This window comes from Pelobates fuscus, chromosome 3 (assembly GCF_036172605.1).
Source record: "Pelobates fuscus isolate aPelFus1 chromosome 3, aPelFus1.pri, whole genome shotgun sequence".
Classification (NCBI taxonomy): Eukaryota; Metazoa; Chordata; class Amphibia; order Anura; family Pelobatidae; genus Pelobates; species Pelobates fuscus.
The window spans coordinates 259,434,426-259,443,473 of NC_086319.1; the positions used below are offsets into that span (position 1 = coordinate 259,434,426).

The following is a 9,048-nucleotide window of genomic DNA, read 5'->3' on the forward strand; positions in this document are numbered from 1 at the left end:
CAGAGGACTAACATTACAGCTGACTGAAGAAGCTCTATTTGAGAGTGAAACGCGTATTGGCCGTTTTTAAAGGACTTTTATTTGAGGACTTTTATCATCTTTGTTTTTATGTTTATTTTAAACCAATAAATTCACCATTTTCATTCAAAACCTCATCCAAGTCCTTTTTGGAGCCTCCAAGGAATCCTCACAGGGGAAGTGCCATCCCCATTCAAATTGGCACAAAACCTACACACCTAGAGCCGGGATTCGTAGGCTCAGGACCAGGTGAGCACCCCATTTATTGAACACATACCTGTGTCATTTATCACCATAAGTCTACACATTGGTCTGCTTTCTTCCCTTTTTTTCGTGTTCCTGAGAAATTCTTCAAGCCGAAGTAGGAGGGTGGTGCTACCATAACAGCACACAAGCCTTTATACGGAGCCAGTGTTTTCTATATACAGGCTCCTTGAAATGTGAGTGTAATATTCAGCACGATATCATTATAATCACTGTGAAGCCATTTTTCAGTACCATCTACACTATATTGTATTTTCTGTATTTTACTTTGACATGTACCCCATATTTTACCATTGAATGAGACTACGTTTTGGTAAGATTTATCTGTGTTTGAGCGCTCCACTTATAGGTGTAGGTCCTTGTCACTTACACCGCACCAATATCTACAAGACTCATGGTTTGCTGCAGTCTTAAAACAGCATACAGGACGGTTGCAGCTGGGCTGAACATGGTGGTGCCCCACATGTGTTTGCAGCTGATTTTCGAGCAAGTACACAGGCCAAAATTGCTACCAACATAGGCCACACAAGGCCAATCCAAGTTTTTCAGAGCTGTACAGATGGCGTGTTGGAAACCACAAGTCTTCCAGACCGGAATTGGAAATTAAAAGTTCCTATTGAATCAGATGTCAACAGCCTATGGCAAATTGAAAAATGTAGGCAGAATGTCAGAAGGAAGCTGGGAGGAGGTGGGTTGATACATTCCAGCAACAAACTCTTTCCACAAGACTAACTAGATACCTGACCTCCTTCGTTCAGTACCTTAATTAGTCAAGTAGCCCACCCATAAACAAGTACTGGACATGGTGACTTCTGTAGCCCGGGTCTGTCCTGTATGTCCCCAGCTGTTAAGTGCGCATCTAGTACTCCTAGCCTCTCTGTTGCTCTCAGGTTTGGAGTTGGGGTTACCCAGTGGGCAGAGGCCAGCGGCGCTCTGCCCCATAGCCAGCATTACAGATGAGTATGTCAGAGGGTCGTCCGGTCCTGACTGAGGACAAGGGGAGGCAGAGGCCAACTACGCTCTGCCCTGGTGTGAGCGCTTCTGCTGGGGTGGCCTGTGGGTATTCAGGCCCTGGACAAATGGAAAGGGGAGGGCAGAGGCCAGCTGCTCTCTGCCCAGATGCCAGGTCTTCTACTGGCATGGGGTCAGTGGGTATTGCCATCTCATCCACTAACCCCAGGACCCGGTTGAAGATGAGGGATTGCCTACCTCCTCCTCCTGGTATTCCTGAGGGCTTGGTTGGGGATCTGGACAGGCAGTCCAGCATCCCTGTAGGTCTGGTGCACAGACCGCAGTCCCATCTGTACCATTGGGGTCATGGGTGCTGCCCCCTGTAGTTAGGGAGAGGGACCAGTTGTCTCCTCTCCTGGTATCTCCAGCTGCCGCTGGGGAGAGAGACCAGTTGTCTCCTCTCCCTGCATGGTACACTGCCGCTGGGGAGTAGGAACGACTGTCTCTACTCCCGGTAATTCCGGCTGTAGTTGGGGATCTGGGCTGGCTGCTCAGCATCCCTGTAGGGCCGGTGGAGAGACCTCGATCCCATATTCACCTGCCAGTTGAGGTTCCTCCTAGCACCAGTCTATTAGGTCCCCTATTTCTGAAGCTGGTAGTGAAACATGGGGTACCGCAGCCATGTCTCTGGAGGGCGGGTTCTGCTGCTGAGGTGCGAGACCGATTGTCTCTGCTTCTGGAAGTGTGCCTGGTTGCCGCACTAAGCTGAACAGTTGTTGGTAGCTCTGCTCCAGCTTCCACTCCATGGTGACCAGATGGATCAGGTCTGGCCCCAGGTCGCCAGCTCTAGGAAGATCCAGCAGGGTTCCCCTGATGTTGTGGATGTTCCATAGCCGATACTCTGCTAGACTCCCGAAATCACTTCCCTCTTCAAAGGCCTCCCACAGTAAGCCCGGGCCATTGTAGTCCTCACCCTCTGGCATACTGTCATCAGCCATCCAGCGGTCGCGCCGGGTAGCGTGCAACTTTCGTGCCCGGTAAGCCTCATCTAACCACAGCTCCTTCCAGATCAGGTCCCACAGTTCCGTCACCCACTCATCCAGGGGTTGCAACCCTAGGAGAGGTAGCCGCAGGGCCACGTGTACCTGGGACCGCTGTTCTTCACTGGGAAGGCTCTCCGCCGCTGATGCATATCCTTCAAGGCCTCGTACTACAGCTCCTTCCGGGTGGCATCTCTCCAGTCCAGTATGCCCTCCTCTGATACAGGCCCAGTCTGTTGGGCCAAGTGTTACTGCAACTTCCAGAGAAACTCCTCCTCATATGGAGACGCTGCATGTGTCCAATTATAGTTTGTGCAGTCGACGACCAAACACCACTGTTTGTGTTCGCGGCTAAAGATGGCCGCCACTATGTGTTTGCATATACAAACGACGGCCACCCAGCTAACCACTTAGAACGTTGCGGTTAAACATAAGTCAGGGAGGTTAATGAAAAAAACAGAGTGTATAGGCGCTCGCTATAACGTGGTGAATCAGTGAGGGCTGCTGTATACAATACAAGTATTCCCAAAAACCTTGTATATTAGTGAAACAAAAAATATATTAAATATGGCGTATACTGCGCCCAAGAGTAATACGTACATACACCTCTGAGGGGAGAGTTGGTAAAATACCTCGGAATAATAAAACAGAGGAAAAAATAATAGTGTAATACAGTTTATAACAGTGCAAATATATTGTGCTGGGTAACTATAGGAAAATCACTCACATAGGGTAGAGCTATAAAAGAGCTCTACTTTGTTCAGCGTGGACGGTATAATCCCCGTCTAAGGATACAAGCTGGTACAGATGATTTTGATCCTCCAGATGAGAAGATTAAAATAAAAGAGAGACACTCTGATAGTGTAGTAAGTACTGTAAATCCAGGATAGTTAAAAGTATTGTACTTACAATTTGTAGAGCAAGACCTGCTCTAGTAATCACAGCATGGGTGGTACTATCCCCACCTAAGGATATGATGGAACCAGGTAGTCAGCAGGACATCGAAAAGCAGGTAAAATAATAAAGGATAAATGGCTAAATGCAATATAAAATAAACTATTTTATTATTATAAAATATAAAAGTATAAGTCCAATTGTCCAAAGGGAAGGGTATCCCACTTCAGGGAGGTTAATGGGCTGCACACTCCTGTTCTGGGTGGTCCAACTGTTTGGCCACCGAACAGAATAAGTACAATCCGTTCAGTAAGCCCCATATACCGAACCATAACAGGGAAAAGGCACGAACAAAGCCTTTCCACAGTCCTGAACCAAGGCCTAATACATGGGCGATAGTTCTGGGGCAAGAGGCTGGCAAGCAGGCCCCTCCAAGAACCAGTGGCGAGGTTACTTTCGCCAAAGTGTAATTTCCAGAAAAGTGGCAAAGTCAACCTAAATGGTTTAATTAATTAATAGAATAATGTTGCCATTGCAGAATTGAACTACTTGATTTTATTTTAAATACATTTAAGATTTTAATCAGTTAGAGATGATAATATGTTCATAAAATAGAGAATTTATAAAGGATATAAACACATTTCAGTGCAAAAATTGCTGGAATGAAAGTTTGCTATTTTGACCTACACTCACTTATTAATTATGCAGAATTTCTATTTTACTAAATACATAAGTATTTTTCAAAGTAGTAAGGGGGTTCAGTGGTAGACATACAGTAGCATGTACCTGTGAAATAGTCATGAAAGTATAATTAAACAATTGTAGATCTATTGTAAAAGAAAACAGCTATAAGTTGGAAATTGTAAACTAGAATTCAAAACTATCAGCTATTTTTCTAACTTAGCTAATTTGGTTTAAACCTACTTGAAACATACCGTAGCGAACTTAAAATCACTATCTAATTAATAAATCCCTTAGAATAATTATAATTATTATGTATTTGATTGTTCTGCTTCCCAGCTGCATTGTGGTCTAAAGAGACTTCACCCTTTGAAACCAAGTTAATCAGTAATCTCTCTGTAGTTCATTACCCCAATAGAATGCAGCATATATAATTTAGCATTGGAGATGATATAGATTGACTTTATTGCATCCCCAGCTGGTTTCAATGATAATACGGATAATTAGAAGAAATAAAATTGTGAACATTTGAAGGTAAATTGGAAATGTTATAAATGTAATAATGTAGACTTACATGGCTCCAATAAAATGCAGTATAATGCTTGTTGATAATAAATTCTTTAAATTTGAGATTGACAACTAATATTATAAGGTGAAAAAGTTAATTTGAAAAGGGGTAATATATATATATATATATATATATATATATATATATAATTTTTTTTTATTATTATTATTTTTTTTTTTATTATTATTTTAATACTACATTATATATGTAAGCCAAAGTTAAAAGGTAACAATTTCTCATGATTCTATAGATTAGCCCAATCTTTAACTGCACAACACAATAATGAGGGGAAGGCTCACATACATTTTCTATGTTTCATCAGTAACATTATTGGGAAAATGGGGCAATAACCGCACCTCACTTAAAATAAACAGCACAGTTTATAGTACAGATGCAGTTTGTAAAGAGCAACATAACATAGAAAATGATTGTGTGTTAGTTTTGTTTGTTTGTTTGTTTATTTTAACGAAGCAGTATGTATAGTATAGGTACTTTTTTCTGCATGTGTTTATTAATTTGTAAATCCTACAACATTTATACTGAAAATAATTAAAGTAATTAAGTTAAGAAAATTATTTATGTATTTTTGTATTGAAACAATACACTACCTTCATTGACTACTACATTATCCCAAACACACAATTCAAAGACTTGTTAGCACTATAGTCAGTACAATGCTCAGTTTTATGACGTAGGCTAAGAAGGCAGTTTAATATTATCATATTTTTGCAACAACAAAAAAGAGCTGTTATAGCTTTATAATACCATATTATAGAAATTAAAGATATGTCAAAGCACATAATTTAAACAGAAATGTTCTAATTCTATACTATGATATGGATCTAAATCAAATTACAAATGTGTATTAAGTCTATGTTTCATACAGGAAAGAAATAAAATATTCAGAGCTTAATATAAAATAAAAAAGGTGACATCTAGCTTTTATTGTTGTTTTTTTTAAGTACTTCTTGGAAAGTAGATAATATTAAGTTATCATTGAAGTTGCTCCTCACAATAATACATTTTGTTTTCATAGGGACATAAATTGGTCAGTTATGGCCGATGATAAATCAAGAACATATAAGATGTTTCTTGTATTTTAATTTCCATACGTAGAGATGAGATTCAGAAAAGTCTTAATTATAGAGCAAAACAAATCAAAATAAGAAGTTAAGCAGTTAAATGATGTAACAGCATCTTGATAAAACAACAGTTGGAAGTACAGACGTCATAGACGTTGCTGACCACTCACTTTATCTAACATTAAATAGGTGACCAATCTGTCCTGATAATTTCTATCTATTCTATCATTTCTATTGATTTCCCGTCTAAGTTTAAAATTTTGTTTGCTCTACTGTTTAAGATTTATATTTTATCCTACATGTCTTTGTTTCCTCCTTGCTAAATGGTGAGTGTGACAATTGATTATCTATTTAATGCATCAATTTGTCCCCACTGCTAAAGTGTATGAAGGTTTCCTATTATTTATTACGTTTTATTTAAAAAAACAAAATAATATTTGATCTAATATTAGCAGTATGCAATGTATCTTCATCTTGTTCTAATTGTTTATTAATCCAACCACTACCAACACATGTATAACAGTTTTATGTTAATCGTTTAGTTTTTATTATGTTGCAATTCCAAATAAAATTCACAAATCCCACCTGCCTTCAGCTTTGCTCCAACACTGGTGGCAGTGGGTGAGAAAATGAATATTGTAAGAGTTCTGACTACATATATGAATGCTGCATTCACAAAAATATAACTACATTTAACACAAATGCTTTAAGAAGTGTATTTCATCAATGAACTTGATTGTACTTACTTGTCTACTCTACAAAATGGTAAGGCATGTGTACATCTATGGTATTTGTTCTTAGGAATGTGAATGAAGAATCATGTGACAATGCATTTAATGTATTACATATTTTGCATAGGTTTAATAAATAATTTAAAACAGCTACAATTCTGTCAATTTAGGTAATTTAAATTTGTAGATGATCCTAAACAACAATCTGTACATGAATTTCTTTTTTTGTCCTGATTCCTGATGTAATAAGCTAAGTATATATATCCTGTTCTTGATATAGATATATATATATATATATATATATATATATCCTATTCTAAAATACTAAAATAAAAATATCCTAATACTAAAATACTATTGCATCTATTAACGTAAAGGATTCTGGCCTCACAGTACCATATATCACTACAAGCTTCAACATATCAAAAGTAAAGTTTTACGAAATTCCTCGTATGGCTCTAAAAAAGGTAAGGAGGATTCAGCCCAGAAGGTGTGATGAATGACTATAAGATCTGTAGTGATGTTGATAATATTCAGATTTACTTTATTAATGTTTGTTCTACAGAACTCAGACTACAAATGGTCCAAAGAAATCAATCTGCGGTGACTGTTTTCCACTTCAAGGGATTAACAGATATCCCTAATCTGGAAAAGGCTCTGTTTATTATATTCTTGATGCTGTATATCTTCACTATACTAGGGAACGGAGGAATGATTATTTTGATCACTAGAAGCCATAATCTGCACACTCCTATGTATTACTTTCTAAGGCACCTATCATTTATAGACATTTGTTACTCATCAGTCATCATTCCTAGAACAATGTCGGATTTTCTCTCCAGTGATAAAGCCATTTCCTACATAGCTTGTGCTTTGCAAATGTATTTCTTTGCTGCTTTAGCAAATACTGAATGCCTTTTGTTATCTAGAATGGCATATGACCGCTATGCAGCTATATGTAAACCATTGTTTTATTATACCATAATGAGACAAGAAGTGTGCATTGCTCTCTCTGTGGTATGCTACGCTGGTGGTTTTTTTTCAATTCTGTGATACATACCAGAAATGTATTTACCCAAACCTACTGTAAATCGGATGAAATATCACATTACCTCTGTGAACCACCCCCAATCTTAAAGCTGTTGTGTTCCGATACATCATCTACGGAACTTGTGATATTTACTGTAGTTGGTATAAATTTCTCAGCCTCCATACTACTGGTGGTCATATCAAACGCCCATATATTCTCCACCATATTGAATATCAAATCTGCTCAAGGCAGACAGAAAGCTTTTGCAACTTGTTCTTCTCATCTGTTTTCAATTGGGATATTATTTGGGACCCTTCTCTATGTATATGCGTCCTACCACCAGTTATCTAAGGGACCAGGATAAAGTGGTGTCTGTTTTCTACACAGTGATAATACCTATGCTTAATCCAATAATATACAGTTTAAGGAATAAGGATGTGAAAGTAGCCTTTCTCAAAGTCTGTAATGTGAGTAGTTAAAGGGAAGTTATAGTAAATCCTAATAGCGCTGAGGAATGTGTTGATTCTTTAGTTGCAAATTTATACTAATACTGTTTTTCTAATTATATAAGTTTGCATAATGTTAATATGAACTCTCAGATAGACACCTAGAACAAGGTTAATGATTGAGTAGAAGGTTAAAAAGTTAATACGTACAAATCTATATCACTGTACTGTAGATCAGAACCTTTTTTCTCATGCGAAATGCTTTATACTGAATATATAAATATTAATGGAATGTAGTACTTTATTTTTAACTTTTTTTTTTATTAAATGTATTTTTTTCTTTTCATTTCCAATGTTCTTCTAGAAAGTGAGATATAAAGAAATCTTTCAGTTCTGCCAGATGCGGGTGTGGTGGCCTATCCGCAAGTAGCTTGAATGTTGCTGTTAAAGGTCCCAATTCCACTCAGTGATTAGCTCTTAGTGTGATTATATCCCATCCCCAATCATTAGCCAAGGTTTAATATCAGGGTGAAACAAGGATGCTTTATTGTCCGAATGTAACTCTTTTATACCTGGGTCCCCCACAGGGGTCCTCAGGGAAACATTGCACAATACCTGTTGGCTAGTTCTCTGTACCTGACCTGATCATTTCATTAGTGACCAGACACCTTAGCATCAAATAACATTTTAAATTTTGTATATAAAAACATAGGTTCCCATGCCCTATCATCAAACCAGTGCAAACCCTAGATAGCTCTTCCCAAAGTGCCCATACTGTCCAAAAGGTGCTCAGGTTGAAGGTATCTAGCCCAAATAGTATAAATGGCAAGTTTTGACCTGACCCACGAGCATCCTTCAATCTGGCGTAGAGTTCCATAGCGGTGGATGGAAAGTCATGGTCACCTTTAGTGACAGTGCTTTCCTTTGGTACCTGGAGATCCCTCAAGTCCTTGATTTCATTCAATGCCTCATCACCTCCCCTAAATTGCCTCCAAATAGGGCCCTTTTTAGTGACTCTGGGACCAAGAGCAACCTTGAGGAAGTTTTACCGGATCACAGCAGCTTTGCAATCAGGTCAGGAGTTCCGAGGCATTTGTGGGGTGCTCCCAGTCAGGTGAGCCGTGCCTCAGCAAGTTTCTTCCCAGCCTCTAGTATCTCCTGGGCCACTGGAAAGAGCAGGAAGGCACGGTTTGGAGGGCACAAGTTGGTGATTACAGTGTTTTAGGGAGAGGTGGTGGTTGCTAACTAGGTAAATCCTAGGTGACTGTGTGGTCTGTCACACAAGGAGTATTTAAAAAAATGCATATAATCCTCAGTGTTTAGACATTTTTCATAAAGGAAAT

At 38.7% G+C, this 9,048-nt stretch overlaps 1 pseudogene; it reads left to right on the plus strand.

Annotated features, from left to right (window-relative positions):
• Positions 1-6,676: 6,676 nt before the first annotated feature.
• On the plus strand, positions 6,677-8,541 carry LOC134601744 (olfactory receptor 5AR1-like; annotated as a pseudogene).
• The last annotated feature ends 507 nt before the right edge of the window (positions 8,542-9,048 follow it).